This window comes from Callorhinus ursinus, unplaced genomic scaffold (assembly GCF_003265705.2).
Source record: "Callorhinus ursinus isolate GAN/ISIS: 27379988/994484 unplaced genomic scaffold, GSC_fseal_2.0 scaffold18, whole genome shotgun sequence".
Taxonomy (NCBI): domain Eukaryota; kingdom Metazoa; phylum Chordata; class Mammalia; order Carnivora; family Otariidae; genus Callorhinus; species Callorhinus ursinus.
The window spans coordinates 19,974,650-19,998,312 of record NW_027397080.1 but is presented as its reverse complement, the minus strand read 5'-3'; the positions used below and the strand labels follow the sequence as shown (position 1 = coordinate 19,998,312).

Sequence of the window (23,663 nt, the reverse complement as noted above, 5' to 3'; positions counted from 1 at the left end):
AGGGAGAAGCAAGCTTCCCACGGAACAGGGAGTCTGATGTGGGGCTTGATCCCAGGACCCTGGGATCATGACCCAAGCTGAAGGCAGACGCCCAATGACTGAGCCACCCAGGCGCCCCGAATGAAATGAATTTTAACAATCCTGCAGGAAAACACTGGTGATTTATACTGAGGTGATTATCTAGTTTCATCCTAATGAAGAATTCCACAGAAGCCACATGGCAAAAATACACAGAGGAATGCCTCATTTCTCATCTTCACCATGTGCCACCTACATAATCTCAGGAGTGTCCTTACGTTTCTGCAAATCATTAAGTAAACAGCCTCAGTTTTACTGAGTTGTAAAATGGGTATAGTGATCCCTACCATATCTCTCCCCATTATTGTTCTGAGATAATGCAGAGGAAGCTCTTGGTAACAAAGCAGTAAATAATCATAAGATTATTAAGAGCTATGACAGCTTCAGGGAAAGAAACAGATTAGTGAAAAAGAAAATCACCTCACTGGCATTAGGGAGATAATAGGACCTAGGCTCCATGAGGGGAGAAAGAAAGGGTTATACCCCTAGAGAATTTATAATTTTGAGCATGCCTTCACTTGAGTTCTGAATTCAAATTTATACTGCCTTGAGTGGTCTGGTATCAACCTGTCCTCACTGAGAATCTAACCTAAAATGGTCTCGGCCTGGTAAAATCCCTGGGAAACCTACCAGAGGTAAACAAAAAATACTCTGGAGAGATACACTCTTTACCCAGGTCACACAAGAGTCCCACAGATAAAGTCCTGCTGAACCTTGGGTTTACAATTCTAAATTACAAAACACATATGGAGGGGTGCCTGGGTGGCTCAGTCAGTTAAGCATCTGCCTTTGGCTCAGGTCATGATCCCAGGCCTCTGGGATCAAGGCCCGCATCGGGCTCCCTGCTCAGTGGGGAGCCTGCTTCTCTCTCTCCCTCTGCCTGCCACTCACGCTCTCTCTCTCTAATAAAATCTTAAAGAAAAAAAAGGACCACTCTTTTACTATGACTGAACAAAGGATACTTATACAAATAAGAACCAAAGTTTGTAAGATAGAGACCGTAAATTAAGCACATTCCAATGTTTAAAGTCATAAAAGAAGGATATCTGATTAATAGTTACTCTCAGCAAGTTCGACACTTAGTTATAATTACTCTGTCGTCTTCCCTCAAACTACAACTTTCTGAGAACACTAGGATTCTGATTTATGACTCCCATGTTACTACCCAGCATTTTAGTTCAGAGATAAGAAAAAGATGGTATCAACTAAGATTAGATTTTAAAATTAACCAAAAAGAATCACTAGAAATGGAAAATGGCAAATTAGATGCAAATGAAGAGTCCAGTGGTTGGGAAGACATATAAGGAGATTACAAAGGGTAGCACAAACTTAAAAAGATTTTGTGAAAGAAAGGCTAATGGGGCGCCTGGGTGGCTCAGTTGGTTAAGCACCCGACTCTTGATTTCAGCTCAGGCCTTGATCTCAGATTCATGAGTTCGAGCCCAGCACTGGGCTCCATGCTGGATATTAAGCCTACTTTAAAAAAAAAAAAAGAAGAAGAAGAAGAAGGAAAAAAGAAAAGAATAAAAAGAAAGAAAGGTTAGTAGGTGGGGAATAAAACAAAGAGGTCCAAAAATGAGGAAGTTTAACATGTGACCCAAAAGGAAGGAACAGAGAGAATGAGGGAGAGGTAATATTTGAAGAGCTACTAGTATTTTCAAGAGTTGATGAAAGATAGGGAGCTTATATTTAGGAAGCAAAGTCCCAACCAAGCAGGGTAAAGTTAAATCTGCACCTAGACACTTAAGTAAGGATACAGCAAAATACCACAAAGAGAAGCAACAAGAAGGAAAAGATATATGTATTCTATGAAGAAGTAACAAATGAACTAGCTTCTCAGCAGAAACCTGTATCAAATAGAAGACAAAAGACATGGTGCCATCTTTAAACTTCTAAGAGAAAATAATCATAACCTAGAAGAAAATACCCAGGGAAACTATGAAAAAAGACAGAATTAGAAAAGCCCTTTCAGAACAAAAAAAAAAGGAAAATAAAAACCTAAGTGTTTATTATTAACAGACCCTCACTGAAAAAGCTACTTATGGATGTACTTCAGAGTATAGAAACTGGGGCACCTGGGTGGCTCAGTCGGTTAAGTGTCAGACTCTTGATTTCGGCTCAGGTCATAATCTCAGGGTCGTGGGATCAAGCCCCACTTTGGGTGCCATGCTCAATGGGAAGTCTGCTTCTCCCTCTCCCTCTGCCCCTCCCCTTGCTTGTGGACATGCTCTCTCAAAAAAATAAATCTTAAAAAAAATGTAGAAAGAAACTGATCACTTAAGGTGAGCATGATATGCAAGAAGGAAAGGAAAGCAAAGAGATTTTTTTAAAAAAAGATTTTATTTGAGAGAGCACACGAGAGTGAGCAGGGTGGGGGGGGGGGAGAGGGGGAGGGAGAAGCAGACTCCCCACTGAGCAGGGAGCCCGACACAGGGCTGGATCCCAGGACCCTGAGATCATGACCTGAGCCAAAGGCAGAAATTAACCAACTCAGACACCCAGACACCCCAGGAAAGCAAAGAAATTAACCCAAACAAGCACTGGTTCAGTTAAACAACAAACAAAAATCAACTGGGGATAGGAGGAGGTAGGTAGGGCAGGATAAAACCAAAAGAGAACTGAACTAAAATGCTGGGTAATAACATGTAAGTCATAAAGAAAGAAATCAGAATTCAAGTGTTCTTAAAAAGTTGTAGTTTGAGGGGAGGACAGAGTAGTTATAACTAAGTTTAGAACTTAAGAGTAACTTTCTTTTTTAAAGATTTTGTTCATTTATTTGAGAGAGAGAGCATGCAAGAGAGCACAAGCAGGGGGAGGAGCAGAGGGAGAGGGAGAAGCAGGCTCCCCACCGAGCAGGGAGCCCGACGTGGAGCTCGATCCCAGGACCCTGGGATCATGACCCGAGCCGAAGGCAGACGCGACATAACGACTGAGCCACCCAGGTGTCCGTTAAGAGTAACTATTAATCATCTATCTGATAAGGCATTAGTAAGCAGAATATATATATATAAAGAACTCCTACAACTTAACAAAAAACAAGTAACATAATTTCAAAATGGACAAAGGGGGGGCGCCTGGGTGGCTCAGTCGTTAAGCATCTGCCTTCGGCTCAGGTCATGATCCCAGGGTCCTGGGATCGAGCCCCGTGTCGGGCTCCCTGCTCCACGGGAAGCCTGCTTCTCCCTCTCCCACTCCCCCTGCTGGTGTTCCCTCTCTCCCTATCTCTCTGTCAAATAAATAAATACAGTCTTTAAAAAAAAAAAAAATGGACAAAGGACTTGAACAGGCATCGCTCCAAAGATAATATCCAAGTGGCCTACAAGCACATATGAAAAGATAGTCAACATTACTAAAATTAGGGAAATGCAAATCAAAATCAAAATGGGAGATCATTTCATACCCATCAGGATGGCTGCTATCAAAAAAAACAAGTGTTGGTGAGAATATGGAAAAATGAACGCTTGTATACTATTGGGGGGAAAATAAAATGGTAAAGCTTCTATGGAAAACAATGTGGTAGCTCCTCAAAAAGTGAAAAAAATCAAATTACCATATGACCCAGCAATTTCACTTCTGGGTATAAGTATAAAAAATTTCAAAACAGGATCTTGAAGAGGTATTTGCATGCCTTTGTTCATGACAGCACTATCTGCAATGGCCAAGAAGTGGAAGCAACCCAAGTGTCCCATCAATGGATGAATGGAGACACAAAATGTAGTATATGCTATAGTGAAATATTAGTCTTAAAAAAGGAGATTCTGACACCTGGTATATCCTGGATGAAGCTTGAGGACACTATGCTAAGTGAAACAATCCAGTCACAAGAGACAAATACTATATGATTTCACTCATATGAGGTACCTAGAATATTCAAATTCATATAAACACAGCAGAATGGTAATTGCCACAGGCCGGGGGAGGGGGGCATGAGGAACTACTGTTTACTGGGTATGGAATTTCAGTCACACAAGATAAAAAATGTTCCAGTTTTCACATTCACAACAATGTGAATATATACTTAACACTACTCAACTATAAATGGTGAATATGATAGATTTTATGTTATGCATTTTTACCATAATAAAAAAATAAAAAATCTTAAGGCAGGAAAGAAGTAAAAAGCATACAGAAGGTAGGGCAGACTTCCAGTTTCTAGTCCAGCATGTAGGGAAGTCATCACTGTGTCTTAACATATAAAAAGCTGAACAGACTGAAAATTCACAACTCTTCTTAGATCCATGAGAGAAATGAGGTCACAAAAACCACTTCTCCAAAAATCAGACAAGTGGATGCAGGGAATCCTAATTTAACAGAAGAGAAATTCACGAGTATCCCTGGGAACAACTGGCACCAGGGTAGGAAAATCTAAACTGCAATTGACAAATTGCTGGAGGCTCAGCCTCAACAATTCTGTGAATTAAGAACAAGAGGGAGTCTTAATCTTGGGGGGATGCAGCACATTTTATGAGCTTTACCTCCAGGAGCTGTACAAGATTCTCACAGTGAGGATGAGAGAAAATTCCCTTGTGCATCCAGCAGGGGGAGGGTTAAAGCAAGCATTTTGAAACCAGAGCCTGCAGGAAGGGAAATACCCAACTCCAGCTCCCTCTAGCCATCCTGTACCACCTAAGGGGTTGTGGGAGTTTGAGGGGAGAAGGCCATCAATAAAGGCCTCCTTAACTCAGTCCTTTTTATTCAGGACATCAAGTCGTGCTTGCATCAAAAAATTACAAGGCATACTAAAAGGCAAAAAACACGGTTTGAAGAAACACAGCAAGTATCAAAACCAGACTCAGATATGGCAGAGATGTTAGAATTACCAAAAATTTAAAACTATGATCAATATGCTAAGTGGAAAAAGTAGACATCATACAAGAACAGAAGTGGAAATTCTAGGAATCAAAAAAATGTTAGAAATCAAAAACACTAACAAATGCCTTTGATTATCTCATTAGTAGACTAACAGAGCTCGGTAAAGGACCTCTGAGCCTGAGGGCATGTCAACGGAAACTCCCAAACCTGAAAAGTAAAGAGAAAAATTACAAAAAAAAAGAAAGAAACAGGACATCCAGTAAGTGTAGGAGAACTACAAAATGTATAACATGTAATGGGAGTAACAGAAGAAAAAATTTGAAGCAATAATAACTGAGAATCTCCAAAAATTAGTGTCAGATACCAAGCAGGATAAATGCCAAAAAGAAAAGACAAAAGAAAAACAAAAACCCAACACCTAGGCGTATCAAATACACACTGCACAAAATCAAAGACAAAGAAAAAGTCCTGAAAGAAGCCAAGGGAAAAACCACCTTACCTACAGAGGAACAAAGACTAGATAGAATTACATCTGACTTCTCAGAAGTCATGCAAGCCAGAAGAGAGTGGAGTAAAATATTTAAAATGTTGAGAGGGGGAAAAAACACCACCAATCTACAATTCTGTACCCTGCAAACATGAAAAAAATATTTTATACCACTTCAAAAATGAAGAAAAAATAAAGACCTCAAATAAAAATTGAGATCTGCTGCCAGTAGACCTGCCTTGCCAGAAATGTTAGAGTTCTTCAGTGAGAAAAAAAGAATATCAATTAAAAATTCAGATCACATAAAGGGAGAGCATTAAAGTGCAAGTAAAACAGCATTTTTAATTTTTCTTACTCTTAATTGATCTAACAGGTAACAGTTTGTGGAAAATAATAGCAACGAGGGGCACCTGGGTGGCTCAGTCCGTTAAGCATCTGCCTTTGGCTCAGGTCATGAACCCAGGGTCCTGGGATGGAGCCCCACATGGGGCTCCCTGCTCAGCGGGTTGCCTGCTTCTCCTTCTCCCTCTGCCTGCCGCTCCCCCTGCTTGTGTGCTCTTTCTCTCTCTCTGTCTCGCTCTCATAAATAAAATCTTTTAAAAAAAATAGCAACAATGTATTCAATGGTTATAGCTTATGTATAAATAAAATGAATGACAGCAGTGAAAGGGACACAAGAGAAAGAAATACTTTATTATAAGGTATCTTTACTACTTATAAATGTACATTGCAAACTCAAGGTCAAACACTAAAAAAAAACATTTGATACGCTAATGACAGAAACTGGATCCATAAAAATGCTCAACTAAAGCCACAAAAGGCAGAAAAAAAAAGGAACAAAAAACAAGACCATATAATCGCTTTTTAAACATCAACAGTCTAAATATACCAATTAAAGGAGATTGGTCAGAGTAGAAAAAAAATCAAGACCCAATTATACATTTCCAAAACCTACTTTAGATTTTTAAGATTTTTTTTTTTAAAGATTTTATTTATTTGACAGAGACACAGCGAGAGAGGGAACACAAGCAGAGGGAGAGTTGGAGAAGCAGGCTTCCCGCCGAGCAGGGAGCCCGATGCGGGGCTCAATCTCAGGACCCTGGGATCGTGACCTGAGCCGAAGGCAAACGCTTAATGACTAAGCCACCCAGGCGCCCCTTCTTAAGATTTTTAAGTAATCTGAGCCCCGCATTGGGCTCCCTGCTCCATGGGAAGCCTGCTTCTCCCTCTCCCACTCCCCCGGCTTGTGTTCCCTCTCTCGCTGTGTTTCTGTCAAATAAATAAAATCTTAAAAAAAAAAAAAAAAAAAGATTTTTAAGCAATCTCAACACCTAAGGTGAGGCTCTAACTCACAATCCCAAGATCAACAGTCACACGCTCCACCAACTGAGCCACCCAGGTGCCCTAACTTTTATTTTAATTCCAGTATAATTAACATACAGCATTATATTAGTTTCAAGTGTACGATACATTGATTCAACAATACTATGCATTTCTCAGTGCTAATCCACTTTAAATCCACTTTAAAATTTTAATAAAGATACATAATGACGAGGGGTGCCTGGGTGGCTCAGTAGGTTAAGCATCTGACTCCTGATTTTGGCTCAGGTCATGATCTCAGGGTCATGAGATCAAGCCCCATGTCGGGCTCCATGCACAGCAGGGAGACAGCTTGAGATTCTCTCTCCTTCTCCCTCTGCCCCTCCCCTGCCCCCTCTCTAAAATAAACTAGTAAGTCTTAAAAGAAAAAAAAAGATAATGATTAAAGTATTGATTGTAATTGATTAATGATTAAAGTAATGATTAAAAGTAAAGGGATGGAGAAAGATCTGCCATGCTAACTAATCAAAAGGAAGCTGAAGTAGCTACATTAATTTCAGACAGCAGATTTTAGAGCAGGGAAAGACATAAATGATAAAGGAGTCTAAATTTTCCAGGAAGACATAATAATCCTTAATGTATATGCACCTAGCAATGGAGTATCAAAATATGCGAGGCATAAACTTACAGAATTGCAAAGAGAAATAGATGAATCCACTACTATAGTTGGAGACTTGAGCACTCCCCTGTCAGAAATGGACAGATCCGGCAGGCAGAAAATCAGTAGGGACATAGTTGAAGTCAACACCACCATCAATCAACTGGATATAATAAACATGAATAGACTACTTCATCCAACAACAGCAGAATACACATTCTTAAGTTCACATGGAACATTCACCAAGAGAGACCACATTCTGGGCCATAAAACACAATTAACAACAAAACAGAAATCATATACTGTGTACTCTCAGACCACAATGGAATTAAACTAGAAATCAATACCAGAAAGACAGCTGGAAAATACCCAAATATTTGGAGATTAAACAACATGGGTCAAAGAAGAAATCTTGAGAAATTTTTAAGTATTAACTGAATGAAAATTATCAAGATTTGTGGGGTGTACCAAAAGCAATGTTTAGAGGTATATATAGCAATGAATGCATACATCAAGAAAGAAAAAAGATCTACAAGCAATAAGCTAAGGGTTCCATCCTCAGCAATTAGAAAAGAAAAGCAAATTAAAACCAAAATAAACTGAAGAAAAGAAATAAAATTGAAGCACTAATCAACTGATTCTTTGAAAAGATGGACAAAATCAAAATCAATAAGCCTCTAGCCAGGCTAATGAAGACACAAATTATTAATACCAGCAGTTAAAGAGGGGATAGCACTACAGATCCCAAGGGTATTAAAAGGATAATAAAGAGACCTGTACCCCTGAAACAAATAATACATTATATGTTAATTTAAAAAAGGATAATAAAGGATTATGATCAACTCTACACCCACAAATTTGATAACCTAGATGAAATGGACCGATCACTTGAAAGATACAATCTGCCAGAATTCACACAAGAAGGAAACAGATCATCTGAATAGGACTATATACATTTAAGAAATTATTAATCAATAATTAATAACCTTCAAAAACAGGAAACACACCAGGCCCAGATGGGTCACTTGTAATTGTAAAATACATTTAAGAAGTAATTATACCAATTATACAATTTTCTACAAACTCTTCCAGAAGTTAGAAGCAGAGAAAATACTCCCTAAATCATTCTATGAGGCCAGCATTACCCTAACACCAAAACTAGACAAAGACATTACAAAAAAAAAAAAACTAAAGATCTCTCATGAACACAGATGTAAAAATCTTCAACAAAATGTTAAGAGATCTAATCCAACAATGTGTAAACAGAATTTTAGACCATGACCATGTGAAATTTATCCTAAGTATACAAAACTGGCTCAACATTCAAAAATCAATTAATGTAATCCAGCATATCAATAGACTAAAGAAGAAAAATTACATGATCTTATCAAAAATTACAGACAAAGCATTTGACAAAATCCAATACCCATTCATGATAAAACTCTTAGCAAACTAGGAATAGAGGAGAACTTCCTCAACTTGATTTAAAAAAAAAAAATCTATAGCAAGGCTGCAAAATACAAAGTTAACATACATAAGTCGGTCGCTTTCCCATATACCAGCAAGTTAAAAACGTAATACCATTTTAGAAAACACACACAAAATACCATTTACATTAGCACCCACCCCCCAAAAAAGAATTATGTAAGTATAAAGCTAACAAAATATGTGCAAGATCTATATAAGGAAAACTATAAAACTGATGCATCAAAGAACTAAGTCAATAAAGAGATATTCCACGTTCATGGATAGGAAGACTCAATATTATCCAAATGCTAATTCTCCCCAACTTGACCTACAGATTCAATGTAATCCCAGTCAAAATCTCAGCAAATTATTTTGTGGATATCAACAAACTGATTCTAAAGTTTATATGCAGAGGCAAAAGACCCAAACAGCCAAAGCATAATGAAGAACAAAGTTGGAAGACTGACACTACCTGACCTTAAGACTTAGTATAGCTGTATTCAAGAGAGTGGTATTGGTAAAAGAACAAATAAATCAACAGAACAGAAAACAGAGCCCAGAAATAGATCCACATTAGCATAGTCAATTGATCTTTAACAAAGAAGCAAAGGCAATACAATGAAGCAAAGATAGTCTTTTCACCAAATGGTGCTGGAACAAATGGACATCCATATGCAAATCAATGAATCTAGACACAGATCTTACACTCTTCAAAAATATTAACTCAAAATGGATCACAGACCTAAAAGTAAAATATAAAACTATAAAATGCCTAGAAGGTAACATAGGAGAAAACTTAGATGACCTTGGGTACGGTATGGTGATGACTTTTTAGCTAGAACACCAAAGGTGTGATCCATGAAAGAAATAACTGGTAAGCTGGACTTCACTAAAATTAAAAACTTCCACTCTGCAAAAGACAATGTCAAAAAAATGAAAAGAGAAGCTACATACTGGGAAAAAATATTTGCAAAAGACCATTTGATAAAGTAGTGTAAACATAAAATGCAAAGAACTCTTTAAAACTCAGTAAGAACCTGATTTAAAAAATGGGCCTTAACAAAGATTTCACCAGAGAATATATACAGGTATACACCAATAAGCATATGTAAAGATGTTCCACATATCATTAGAGGAACACAAAGCAATAAGGAGATACCACTATACACCTATTAGAATAGCCAAAATCTAAACACTGACAACACCAAAGGCTAGTGAGGATGTGGAACAATAGGAATTCCCACTGCTAGTGGGAATACAAAATGATACAGCTACTTTCGAAGACAGCTTGGTGATTTCTTACAACTAAACATACTCTTGCCATACACAATGCAGCAACAGCACTCCTTGGTATTTACCCAGGGGAGTAAAAACTGCATGCAGAGGTTTCTAGGTGCTCTATTCATAACTGCCAACACTTGGAAGCAACCAAGATGCCCTTCAGTAGCTGAATGGATAAACAAACTGTGGTATATCCAGATAATGGATTATTTGGCTAAAAAAGAAACAAGCTATCGAGCCATGAAAAGACACGGAGGAAGCTCAAAAGTAAAAGAAGCCAATAAGAAAAGGCTACATACTATGTGATCCCAACTATATGACATTCTGGAAAAGGCAAAACTATGTAAACTATGAAGACAATAAAAAGATCAGGAGTTAGAAAGGAGGGAGGGATAAAGAGAGTGAATTTGTAGGGCCATAAAGCTACTCTGCATACTACTATACCAATGAATACATCTCATTATAAATCTGTCCAGACTCAGAGATTGTCTAACACCAAGAATGGAACATAATGTAAATGATGGACTTTGGGTGATAATGATGGGTCAGTGTAGGTTCATCAGTTGTAACAAATGTTACCCTCTAGTCAGGTATACAGATAATGAGGGAAGCTGTGCATATATGGAGGCAGGAGGTAGATGGGAAATCTCTACCTTGTGCTCAATTTTGCTGTGAATCTAAAAGTGCTCTTAAAAAAAAAATTCTTTTTAAAGATTTTATTTATGTATTTGAGTTCAGGGGTGCCTGGGTGGCTCAGTTGTTAAGCATCTGCCTTTGGCTCAGGTCGTGATCCTGGAGTCCTGGGATCAAGCCCCACATCAGGCTCCCTGCTCAGCAGGAGGCCTGCTTCTCCCTCTCCCACTCCCCCTGCTTGTATTCCTTCTCTCGCTATGTCTCTCTCTGACAAATAAATAAATAAAATCTTTTTTTTTTTTAAATTTAAGTTCAATAGATAGACAAGCTTGGGGGGGCTGCTGAGAGAGGAGGTTGCAATTTTTAACAGGGTAATTAGGGTAGGCCTCAAGGTGGCACCTAGGTAGCGACTTGAAGGAAGCAAAGAAGAATATTTAGAGGAGAACATTCTAGGCAAAGAGAAGATTGAAAACAGACTATTTAAAAAGCATACTTAATGTATTCAAGGAATAGGGACAGCATGGCCGGAGATGAGGGCACAAAAAGACAGTAGTGAGAGATGGAGTCAAAGAGGATGTGGGGGCATCTTGTAGGCCCCAGGGAAACTCTGATTTCTCATCTAAGAAATGGAGGACCCATCCAAAGGTTCTGAGCAGAGGAATAACATATTCTGACTTGGAATTAAAGGGACCAATCTGGACTATATCATTTCACTTATATGTAGTTGAAAAACAGGCAAAACCTAATCCATGGTGATCGTGGCTACCTCTGGGGAGACCGTGACTAGGAGGAGGCTGCCAGGGAATGTTCTATGGATGGCAGATTCCTGCCACCAAGCTATATAACTTAAGGTTTGTACACCCTATGTTACCTCAATAACAAAAAATAGAAATAGATGACCTGTAAAACAAGAGACAGACCGACATGACTGCTGTGCTCAAAACAGACCATAGAGGTTAAGGGTGAGAGCAGTAATCCAGGCAAAAGGCAGTTGTGGCCTGGCCCAGGACAGTGGCCACACACATAGTAAGAAGTGGTCCGACTCTGGCCACTTGAAAGGAGAATCACAGTACTTGCTCTTGGATGGCAAAGTGAAGTGTGACTCTGAGAGGGAGGGGCGCGCCTAGGGGCACAGTCAGTTGAGCATCCAACTCTGGGTTTCAGCTCAGGTCATAATCTCAGGGTCATGAGATCAAGCCTCATGTCAGGCTCCCTGCTCAGAACAGAGTCTATTCTCTCTCCCTCTGCCCCTCCCGCTCATGCTCTCTAAAAAATAAATCAGTCTTGAAAATACAAAGCTCTTAAAAAAAAAAAAAAAAGAAAAAAAAAGAAACTCCAAGGGTTTTGGACTGAATTTGTAGAAGGACTGAATTGTTATCAATTCCAACAGGGATGACTGGATGAAGCAGTCTGAGAAGGAAGATCAGGAATTTGGTTTGGGACATATTATTTATGAAATATCAATTAGTCATCCAAATGGAGACATTCAAGAGGCTGTTTGAATACAGAAGGCTGGATTTCAGGAGAGAACGGTCTGAATGTATAAATCTGTGAGTCAACAATGAATGGATGGCTTAGAAAACCATGATCTGGATGAGACTGTCAAGGAACTGAGTGAATACAGAGAAATCAAGAAGTCAAAGATCTTAGCCCCAAGGTGGCCAATATTTTTTACTGGTGGAAATGTAGAGTAAGCAGCAAAGGACACAAAAGCAAAGTGGTGAGGTAAAGGAAAACTGGGAGAGAATATAGTATCATGGAAGCCCAGCAAAGAAAGCCTTTGAAGGAGGAAGGGGGCTCAGTTCTGTCAAGTGAAGCTGATGGCTCAAGTAAAATGAAGGCTATGAACAGACCACTAAATTTTCCAACATGGAAGTCACCCTGACAAGAGCAGCACTGTAAAGTGATGGAAGTGAAAGTTTTATTAGAATGAGGTTAAGAGAGAAAATAAGGTGATGAATTGGAGATAACAAATATTAGATGATTTTTTAATTCTGTTAAAAAGCACAGCAAATAAAAATAAGATTTTTTTTTAATTTATTTGCGAGAGAATGAGAGAGAGAGCATGAGAGGGGGGAGGGTTCCGAAGGAGAAGCAGACTCACTGCTGAGCAGGGAGCCCGATGTGGGACTCGATCCCAGGACTCCAGGATCATGACCTGAGCCGAAGGCAGTCGCTTAACCAACTGAGCCACCCAGGCGCCCAGCACAGCAAATAAAAATAAAAAATGAATAAATAAATAGCAGAGCAAATAGGTGGGCAGGCCACTGACAGAAAGAGTGGCATCAAGGTTTGGTTTTTTTTTTTTTTTTTTTTTTAAAGATGCAAGAAAAAGTATGTTGGTGTATTTGATAAGAGTATGATCCAGGAAAAAAGGGAAAATTTGACAAGTTATGAAAAACCGGTGGAAACATTCTAGAGCAATGTTCTTGGGTAGAAGAGAGAAAATGGGGCTCCAGCATAAGGTTTCAGCAGTGTATACGTGGTGACAGGCAGGAGGATGCAGCGTACGTGTTAACGGGCAGGTGGGAAGGCAGGTACGGCGGTAGGAGGTCCAGCAAAGTCCTCTTCAGGTAGTTTTTGTGTCTTCACTGAAATAGAAAGCAAGGTCATCATCTTAAAGTGGCAATGGGGGATAAAGTATTACCGGTTTCAGATCTGGTCAGCTAGGTGAGTGGGGAAATAGTGAATGCCTGCTGGGCAACATTAAGGGCCCACTTAAAATTCACGGTTATGATTTAAAGTGAATCCAATCAGTAAGGTTTTATCTCTATATCCAGTCTTGTTCAGCCGACCAGATGAAGGCACAGAGGAGACAGAGTTGGACTGAACCCGGCTGGAGCTCTACAAATATAACAAAGCAAGAGAAGGCCACATACAGCCATGTGCAAGAGAACTTAAAGCTCGTTCGGTAAAGAGGGATGAGAACATGTGAAGAACAGTGAAAATGTAATAGGACCAAATGAACTGAAGGTGCCAACAAAGGGCTGAAGGATCATTGGAGTCAGGGTACTAGCAGCAGTGAGCTTGAAAGACAGGAGATGGTCATCAGAGGGGAGATCTCTAGGAACTGAAATTACCAAGGGGTTGCAGTAATGGAGAATGTCAAAAACTAAGGTATGAATAGGTGGAGCACAGGGTTTTTAGGGCAGTGAAACTACTCTATATGATACAGTAATGGTGGATACATGTCATTATACATTTGTCCAAACCCACTGAATGTACACCACCAAGAGTGTGCCATAACATAAACTACAGACCCTGGGTGATTATAGTGTGTGAATGTAGGTCTGTCAGTTGTAACATGTACCACATTGTTGAGGGATGTTGGTAACGGGGAAGGCAGGCGGGCAGGGAGTATATGGGAAATCTCTTCCCCTCAATTCTTCTGTGAACCAAAAAATACTCTAATAGTCTTTTTCCTTTTTTTAAATATTTTATTTTTTTTAAGTAATCTCTACAGCCACATGGGGCTCCAACTTGCAACCTGAAGATCAAGAGTTTCATGCTCCACCAACTGGGCCAGCCAGGTGCCCCCAAGATAGTCTTTTTTTTCTTTTTTTTAAGATTTTATTTGAGAGAGAGAGAGTGCACAAGCGTGGGGGGGGGGCAGGGAAAAGGGAGAAGCACCCAACATGGGGCTCGATCCCAGCACCCTGGGATCATGACCTGAGCCAAAAACAACCCACAGGCGCCGCCCAAGACAGTCTTAATAAAAAAACAAAAATAAAAATCCTGAAGTTTGTGGTCACAGATGACCATGATCATGGGACTGCTAGGAGCCGGGATGGGCTAGGAAGATCGCTGGAGAGAGAAACAACCGAGAGGCAAAGGCACTGCAAGGACCACAGAACTGTACCTTGAAAGCACCACAAACTAACAAGAGCTGGAAAGAGTGACATTAAATAAGAAGCTAAAGTCACTGAGAACTCAGAGGCACTTTGGGGGGTTGAGGCATCAGAAGGTGAGCAGCACTAAGGGTGTGAGGTGAAAAAGTCTGATGAGATTAGATTTAAAACCAGGTGGAAGGAGTGAGGGAACACCGTCTGAGCCATAACAGAAAAATAGCCACCACTTGGAAGAGAAGAATTGCCTCAGCAGTGATCCCACAAGAAAACCCAGGGCAAAAGAGAAAGATTTGAGGAAATGCCAAAAGCCACTTGTCTCCAACCCTAAGATCCCTTCCCTGCCCGCACTGTACGCCGCCAGCCGCCAGATGGAGCCCATGCGCAGCCCTAAAACCGCCAAGGCCGAGGAGGTGCTAGAACTACAGAGCCTCCCTGCCTCCCCCCTCCCTCAGCCTCCAGGATCCTGCCCTCTCCCCGGTTGGTTCTCTCTCTTTGCCACTCTGCTTCCTGAGTCCGTCTCCCTCTGTCTTCTCCTTGCTTCTTTTGGTCTCCCTCCTTTCTCTTTCCAGTTTATATACTTCCTCATTCTCAAAAAGGGAATGAAAAACCCTACATACATTTATATAAGAAAAGAACCTTTTCCCTTCTTCCCATCCACTTTTCCTACTTCAAGTGCCACTTGTTTTTGGCCTTTTGCCTAGTGGTCCAGTAAAAACACAAAACACCTGACCAGTTTATACAGAGGGTGAAGGAAATGGGAAATGAATAAATATGGGCCATAAACCAATTTTAAAAGGATCTATATTGACATAAGTTATTAGAAAACAAATGATACATGATGTTTCTACAAAGTGCTCTGAATCAGTTCATCCTCATAAATATGCTAGAAAGCCATTAAATTGTACTTTAAAGAGATGAACTTTGATACATAAATTAGATCTCAATAAAGCTGTTTAAAAAAAAACACAGCTTACCCCAACCTGAAACATCTCCCTCAGCAACTCTCACTTATACTACAGTTTTCATAAACAAATTCCTTTTCCAGAAAAGAGAAATGTTCAACTTTAGTATAGCTCATTTACCAATTCTAATTCTGAATAAGTAGAATCCAGGAATCCTATTGCTTGTTTATTCATTTAGCTTTTAGTGCCAATTTTACACGTTCTGTTCAAAACTCAGATATGAGCCAGTCAGCACAGCACAAGAACTGAAATAGCTAAGGCCAATAACTATCCAGCAAACACTTACTGGCAACGTGAAGAGAAGGAGTTCTTACACACCACTACTCAAAAGCCTTTCAAGGTCCTTGCTGCTCTCAAGATGAAGACCAAAGTCCCCAACGAAGCGTGTGCAGCCCCAAAGGATCTGGCCCTGCCCACCTCTCAAACGCCACGTGCACTCTTGCAGCCCACAGACCTTGCATTCCCACCCCTCCAGGCCTTCACTAGCTTGACTGGTAATCTTTCTCATTTCTCCAAATCCCACCTTAGACAGTACCTCCTCCTGGAAGCTCCTGGAGCACCTCCCTCCCCAAATCGTCGGCCAGATCAGGGCCTCTCCTCGCTCTTACAGTGCGTGCGCTGTACCGGCCCCACCACAGCACACAATGTGCTGTATTCAAGTGGCATTTTCCCCTTTTGTCTCCCATTTGTTTCTTATTCACCACTCTATTCTTAGCACCCAGCAGGAAGCCAAGCACATAATTAATGCTTAAAATTTGATGAATGAATGGCTGAATGAGCCCCCCAATTATTAAATGACTTTATCAGCCCTTTGGCACTAACCATTAACACAAAATAATAAAAATGTCAACAAGCTACTCATGGATTACAAAGGCAAAAACAACTGGCAAGAGCAGATAGGCCAGCACAGATACCAGGTCCTGTGATGATGCTCTGAATGACTTCATCCTAAGCCCAGTGCCACCTGCCGCGTCTCGGTCCCAGTGCTTTTCCTGTTTGGACTCTGCCCCTTCTGGCTTTCAGGTCTATGCATGGAAATGGGGCATAAATACCCAAAAACCACATCATTCACAGGCTGTCTAGCTCTAGTTATTGGACCACATGTTGGAAAGAAGGGGAAAAAGAAATCCTGGACCTTTTTCCACTCCTTAGAATGGGATTTGAGCCAAAATGTAGCTCTCAAAGATCATTCAGTCCACTGGTTTTCAAACCGGGCTCAGCAAATCCCCTCAGAGGTCATCCAGGGGAAAGAGAACAAGGACGGTGGTTTCAGCAGGCTGAGCTTCAGGCTCCTTCATTCACTTCATCAGCCAAAGCAACTCATATTAGCTTCTTAACATATTGGGTTTCCCCCATATGACAGTAAAGAGTTCCACTGCTTTTATTTAAAATAAAACCACCAATCTGGCCCAATCCCCTTATTTTAAAAAACGAAGGAACTGAGACTCAGAGATAAATACTATGGTTTCTCTAGCAACTCAGTAAAGGTAAGAACTTTAGTCTCCCAATTGTCTATCCAGGATTCTTCCCATTGTGTAGAATCACCTTCCTGGAAACTCTTAAGCATTTTTACAAAGTGAGGAGTTCTGATTATACACAGACCAATAACAAAAAGGTACAGAGGACAACCACCAATGGAGCACTACTGTATTACAGACAATATATTAAATACATGCTTTCTCTAGGAATCCCAGATCTACCACTTACTTTTTCTTAAACAAATTACCTCTCTGAGGCTTTCTCTTCCCATCAAGTATGGTAATCCCAGGAGATGTAAAGGGCTTAGCAGAATGCCCTGCGCATAAATCACAACCAACAGTACCTATCACTACTATTCTATTCAGCCTTCACAATAATATTATGGGACTGGGACCTTTGACCTCCGAAGGTCACACAGCTAGCAAGGAAGACAGCCAGATGTTGAACCCAAGTCTACCTCCATAATCCATCGTCTTTGAGAATGTTAACCTGTTGGCCAAATCAATGATCTTCTCTATGCCCCAGCACCTTCCTCTGAGCAAATAAAATACCAACCTGACCTACCTCACAGCAGTCCGCTAAAGAACTCTGAAAACTCCTTTGCAGACCTAAGGTAAGTTTGACCAGCAAAATCCTCCTAGAAATAGCCTCTCACTAAAATCAGCCCTTCCATGCCCAGGAAAAACAAGAAAATGGGGTCAGAGTGTCACTTTTCTCTGATCTTTTGGCCCTAAGCATAACCAGAGTAAGAAATGCTTTGCTACCTCCAAGACCACCCAAAAGGAAGGGGCAGATGCCTCTCTTCCCAGTGCCTCCCACATGCCCTAGTATGTTTATCCAGGTAAAATTCATTAATTGAAGTAGACATCTATGGAACATCTATGATGTTCCTAGTATTTTGCCAAGTGCTAGACAGATTATCAAGACCTGACCCTTGCCAGGCCCTTGCACAAGAACTAATTATAAAACAATAATAAAGCAAACTCCCTGACAATCTTACACTTCCTTTCTTCCTACCATGCTTTTTTCCCTTAGCACCATTTACCACTTGATAGAGGCTGCACTGGAAGCTCAGAAGAAGTGACTAATTGTGCCCAAGGGTGGATTCGGGGAAGGAAATGATTGATATTAAACCTCAGGAATCATAGGAAAGTGAAGAGAGGGAAGGGTGGTCCCATCCTTTAATGCAAACTTGCCCCCCACACCGGTGTCTAGCTCAGTTCCAATCCACACTAGAAAGATCCAGCACCAATTCTCTCTCACTCAGGGCTCCTTTCTGCCAAAGTTCTTGAATCCAGTTCCAAATGGCCCTATCCAGCATTTTGGAGACTGGCTCTTCTTCCTGTCCTCCTGGACCAGGAAGGTCTGAAATAGAACATAATCAAACCTGCCTTGCCCTTTCCCCCTAACACAGCTACCAATGATTCACACTTCCTCTTCCCAACAGTCCCTGAAGTAAGGGGTCGGCAAGTTGTCTTCAGAGTCTGACAGTATCCATCGTGGTAAGCACGGAGTAGAAAGACTGAATTGACTGCTGTACACCTGAAACTAATACAATGCAGCATGTTAATTACACTTCAATTTTGGGAAGTATGAGAGTGTACACAGAAGTATTAGTTTAATAGTAAATAGTTTAGGCTTTGTAATACCTAAGTCGGGGTCTGTCCCAACTACTCAATTCTGCCACTATAGCATGAAGCGGTCATACCCAATGTGTAGTGCCTGACACGGTTGTGTTTCCATCCAACTTTATTTACAACAACAGGCAGTGGGCCTGTGGACCACCATTTGCCAACCCCTGATCGAAAGGAAAATGGGAAGACTATTTTTAAGCAGTTTCCTCCCAACCATTTCTAGTCACCTGTCTTAAACCCTTAGGCTGCCCACATCTCCACTTCTTCCTGAGGGCTTCTATGTCATGACTGGGCTTCAATTATTTTTCCCAGAAGCACAAATTCATGTTTTAGATATGCAAACCTCAAGAGTTAGTAGCCCACCTAGCACAGAAAGATTCTCCAGGTGGGAAAGGATTTAGAGACCCTGTGATCCAACCTTCCGCTCTTCGCAGAAGGTACCTTGCAAGTAGCCACTCCACTCCTTTTCAAACACTTCTAACAACAGGCAGGACACTTCTTTCTTCCCAAGGCAGCTCATTCCATCTTTGGACAGGTCCTTTTTTTTTTTTTTTTTTTTCCTTTTTTTAAAGCACACTTAACCACTTGATTACTGCCTCTTTTTACTAGAATGTAAAATCCATGATGCCAGAAACAGGGTTTTTCGTGTTTGTAGCTGTTTTTTACTGCTGTCTCTTCACACTTCAAAGTCTCTGGTACGTAAAGGATATAAAATAACTGTTTTTAGGAAGGAAAGAAAGGAGGAAAGGAGGAGAGAAGTGAGGAGAGGAGGAGAGGGACAAAACATCGCTGCATCTGGGCAACCTTCCTCCTCCCCCAGGACTGAGCAGAGAGGCACGAGGAGAACAGAGCAGGTAACTGGTGAGGATGGAGGGCAGAGAGGGGCGCAACAGAGACCCCTGCAATCTGCCACCAGGCACAGAGGCTGAGGTGGCTGGGTAGAACTCGTAGAACAAGTCTACGAGTGCGCTTTCAGCCTCCCTTCTTCCTTCGCACCGCCTCTGCCTCACTCCCAGGAGACCACCTTTCACGAAGGCGCCGGTCCTCTCCCGCCTTTTCAGACAGCCCCTCCCACAACACAACGCTCCACCCTAAACCTTGTAGGAACTTCCATCTCTGGACCCATGGTGCTTCCTTGCTCATATGTTTGTATTCCTCTCTAGGGCTCTGGGCTCTGAGCTCCAAGAGCAGGGGCTCTTGGAGCTTTTCCCCTCATGGGCACTGAACACTGTGATGGAGCAAGGCAAGGAACCTTACAAATGTTTTGGAAAATAAATGAAGCTATTAGTCTGACTGTGTCCTGTACTGACCAAACTACATCTAAGGAATTGTCTTCAGATCTGGGTACCACACATTCGAGGAAAGATACTTAGCCTTTATGCCAGAGGTTGCAAATGCAAATGCCAGAGAGATCAGGCCAATAATGTCAATGAGTGACGGGGCCCTGGTAGGACACTGGCTACAAGAGGAGATCACACTCTACTTTTATATGAGTCTTTTAAATGTGGCCAACTAATTCAAAAAGGAAATAAAAAGACCACCACTGTACAGACCCTCCACAACACATCCTACATGTCCAAAAGTGGCCATGGGAAGCAAATGTGCAACCTGCTTTGGACAAAAGGATTTCAGCAAGGGAGCCACACAATGAGAACTGCATTTGTGGGGCGCCTGGGGGGGCAAGTCCCTTAAGCATCCGACTCTTGGTTTTGGCTCAGGTCGTGATCTCACGGTGGTGAGATTGAGCCCCACATTGGACTCCATACTCAGCATGGAGTCCACTTAAGTTTCTCTCTCCCTCTGCCCCTCCCCATACTGCGTGCTCGTTCTCTCTAAAATAAATAAATCTTAAAAAAAAAAAAAGCTGCATTTTTGAAAGAACAGTCTGACAGGATAAACTAGGCAGCTACTGTAATAGTCAAGGCAAGAGAGAGAATAAGGGCCTGAACTAAGACAGTAGCAATGGAGTAAAGGGGTGGGGGAGGATTTGAAAGATGACCTGGTTAATCCAGTTTTAATAATGAACCTAAGACTGCATGAGCTAATCTGGCAGCCACATTACCAGTCTGTAGGTTCACAATGAATTTTTTTTTTACATAAACTGCTATTAAGTCTAATTAATTTTAATAACCCAAATATAGGACTATTTCTTATATCTTTTGTAGGCAGTATGGTACAAGGATTAAAGATTACAGACACTGGAGCTAGAAAGCCTAAGTTCAAACCCTGATTTTGCCACTTACTAGCTGTGTGATCTCAGATAAGTTACTTGACTTCTCTGTGCTTCAATACCTACCTTTGAGGGTTACTGTAAGTACAAATGAGTTAATGCATGAAGTGCTTAGACTAGTACCCCATCCATCTTAAGTGCTATGGAAGTTTTAGCTTAAATTATTTACCATTTTTTGTATTTCAACAACTTGAAAGTTAGTTTCAATCAATAGTTTCGACTGTCTAAATACTTCTACACATTCCAGCTTGCAAATATTCACTGTAAATATGATAGGCACATCTTTTCTATATCTTCATTGGTGCTTATGTTCAAACTGTTAAACTATAACAACAGCCATCCAGAATGCCACTAAAAACAGCCCTTCCTGGTAAACACTGATCCCTTATTAATACTTATACAATACCTGCTTGTAAGCCAGCCCAAAATTTTGTCTTGGGATCACATGAGAAAATGTTAAAAACCTAATTGTAAGACTTACACCACATTATCTTTGTAGCATATTCCAGACCATCCAACCTATAATCTTTGCAAAAATGCATTGTCCTGACATACATCAAAATGTCATATGTAGTAATCATCTATGGATGGTTTGATTTTTTCCTATTATTTATCTTTATTTTCTATATTTCTATAATAAACTTGTACTGATGCTATCGTTTAAATAAAAACAAGGCAGAGCATGGGCACCTGGGTGGCTCAGTCAATTAAGCGACTGCCCAGGATCCTGGGATCAAGTCCCATATTGGCCTCCCTGCTCCACAGGGAGTCTGCTTCTCCCTCTGCCACTCCCCAACTCGTTCTCTCAATCTCTCTCACCCTCTCAAATAAATAAATAAAATCTTAAAAAAAAAAAACAAAAAACTAGGCAGAACTTAAAGAAAACAAAGAACTGTTATTAGTTAGCATGACTTACTTAGTGAACACAAGTGGCTTCTAGGGGACACTGTGTTCTCATCCCTTGCTCAGTCAATTTTAGAATTTCACCAGGGATTACTGTCAAGTGTCCACTGATCCCTCAAACCCATGTGACCTAAAGGTTAAGTCCAGAGAGAAATCAAACATTTCTATAGGGAGATCTAGAATCTGACCCTACCTTCAAAACATGTCCAGAATCCACTGCTTTCTGGCTATGCACCCTAGGACCCTAGTCCAAGCCATCATCCCTCCCCTAGACTGTACTTATCACTGCAAGAGTTTCCTCACTGGTCTCTCTCTTTCACTTCACACTGTCTGCCTTGCCCTCCCCTTTGCCCCGCTCCAGTCTATTCTCCCACAGCAACCAGACAAAGCCTTTCAAAACAGAAGTCAGCTCATTCACTCCTCTGCTCAGACTCTCCAGTGCCTCCCCCATCTCACTTAGAATAAAATCCACTCCAAAGGTCTTACCCTGGCTCTGAGCATCTACCTGATCTGGGTCCCACTGCTTCCCTGCTCTTCCTCCTACTGCTCTTTCCCTCCCACTCCACTCCAGCCACACAGGCCTCCTTGTCAAGGACAAGTTACACTCATACCTTGGGAATCTTCCACCTGCTGTTCCTTCTGCCTGGGATGCTTTTCTCCCAGATATCCTCGGCTGGATCCCTCACCTCCCTCAGATCTTGGCTGGAACTACCACCTCATCAGAGGCCTTCCCTGATCTCCTTACATAAAGGAGCAGTCCTCCAGGCACCTTATCACTTGGCCACCTGACCCTGCTTTTGTTCTTCTGGGCACATATCACCTAGTGGACATTATTTATCTACTTACCTGTTTGTTTCTATCTAGTTATTCATTCTCTTTTTATGTTTCTACCCTTTGGTATATAATCCTTGAGAGCAAGGACTTTTCCTGGTTTGTTTACTGCTGTATTGTTTTGTTTAGAGCTGCTGAGCTCCAAGAATTGTGCTAGGCATGTAGTAAGTGGTCAATTTGTATCACCAGAACATAAGCCTCAGTATATAACAAAATACTCTATGTACAATAGGTATGCGTAGTAAGTTTTGCTAAAGAAAATGATCACCTGCCCGGTCAAACTCACCAAGTATATTAAAAAACATTGATGTTTCTTAACTATACAGAACTAAATGTTGCTGGTGAGAAGGTGGCCAGGGGATGAGCAGTAACAAGGGTACTTGTGATGAGCACTGGGTGTTATATGTAAGTGATGAATCACTAAATTCTACTCCTCAAATTAATATTACACTATATATTAACTAAGTAGAATTTACATAAAAACATACACACAGGGCGCCTGGGTGGCTCAGATGGTTAAGCGTCTGCCTTCGGCTCAGGTCATGATCCCAGGGTCCTGGGATCGAGTCCCGCATCGGGCTCCCTGCTCCTTGGGAGCCTGCTTCTCCCTCTGCTTCTCTCTCTCTCTCTCTCTCTCCCTCTGTCTCTCATGAATAAATAAATAAAATCTTTAAAAAAAAAAAAACATACACACAAAACCACAAAACACTGGTGCTCCAATAAAAAGGGACTATAATACCATCAGAAAGATCTATGAACAGCGAATGCCGGCTGCCACACCACCCAAACAGAACGAGTTTCCCAACCCAGTTCCCCGAGGTAGGAAAAATGCTCTAGGGAAAGGAACAGAACAAGAATCCTGAACCAATTTTTTTTTTTTTTTAACATTTATTTACTTATTTGAGAGAGAGAGCACAAGCAGGGGGAGCGGCAGGCAGAGGGAGAAGCAGGCTCCCCTCTGAGCAGGAGCCTGATGCAGGACTTGATGCCACGATCTTGAGATCATGACCTGAGCCAAAGGCAGATGCTTAACCGACTGA

The 23,663-nt window shown here is 41.1% G+C and overlaps 1 protein-coding gene across 12 annotated transcripts in view; it reads right to left on the bottom strand.

Annotated features, from left to right (window-relative positions):
• LUZP1 (leucine zipper protein 1) overlaps positions 1 to 23,663 on the bottom strand; it is a 100,532-nt gene that overhangs the window by 8,862 nt on the left and 68,007 nt on the right. The gene's annotated exons all lie outside the window — the stretch shown is intronic.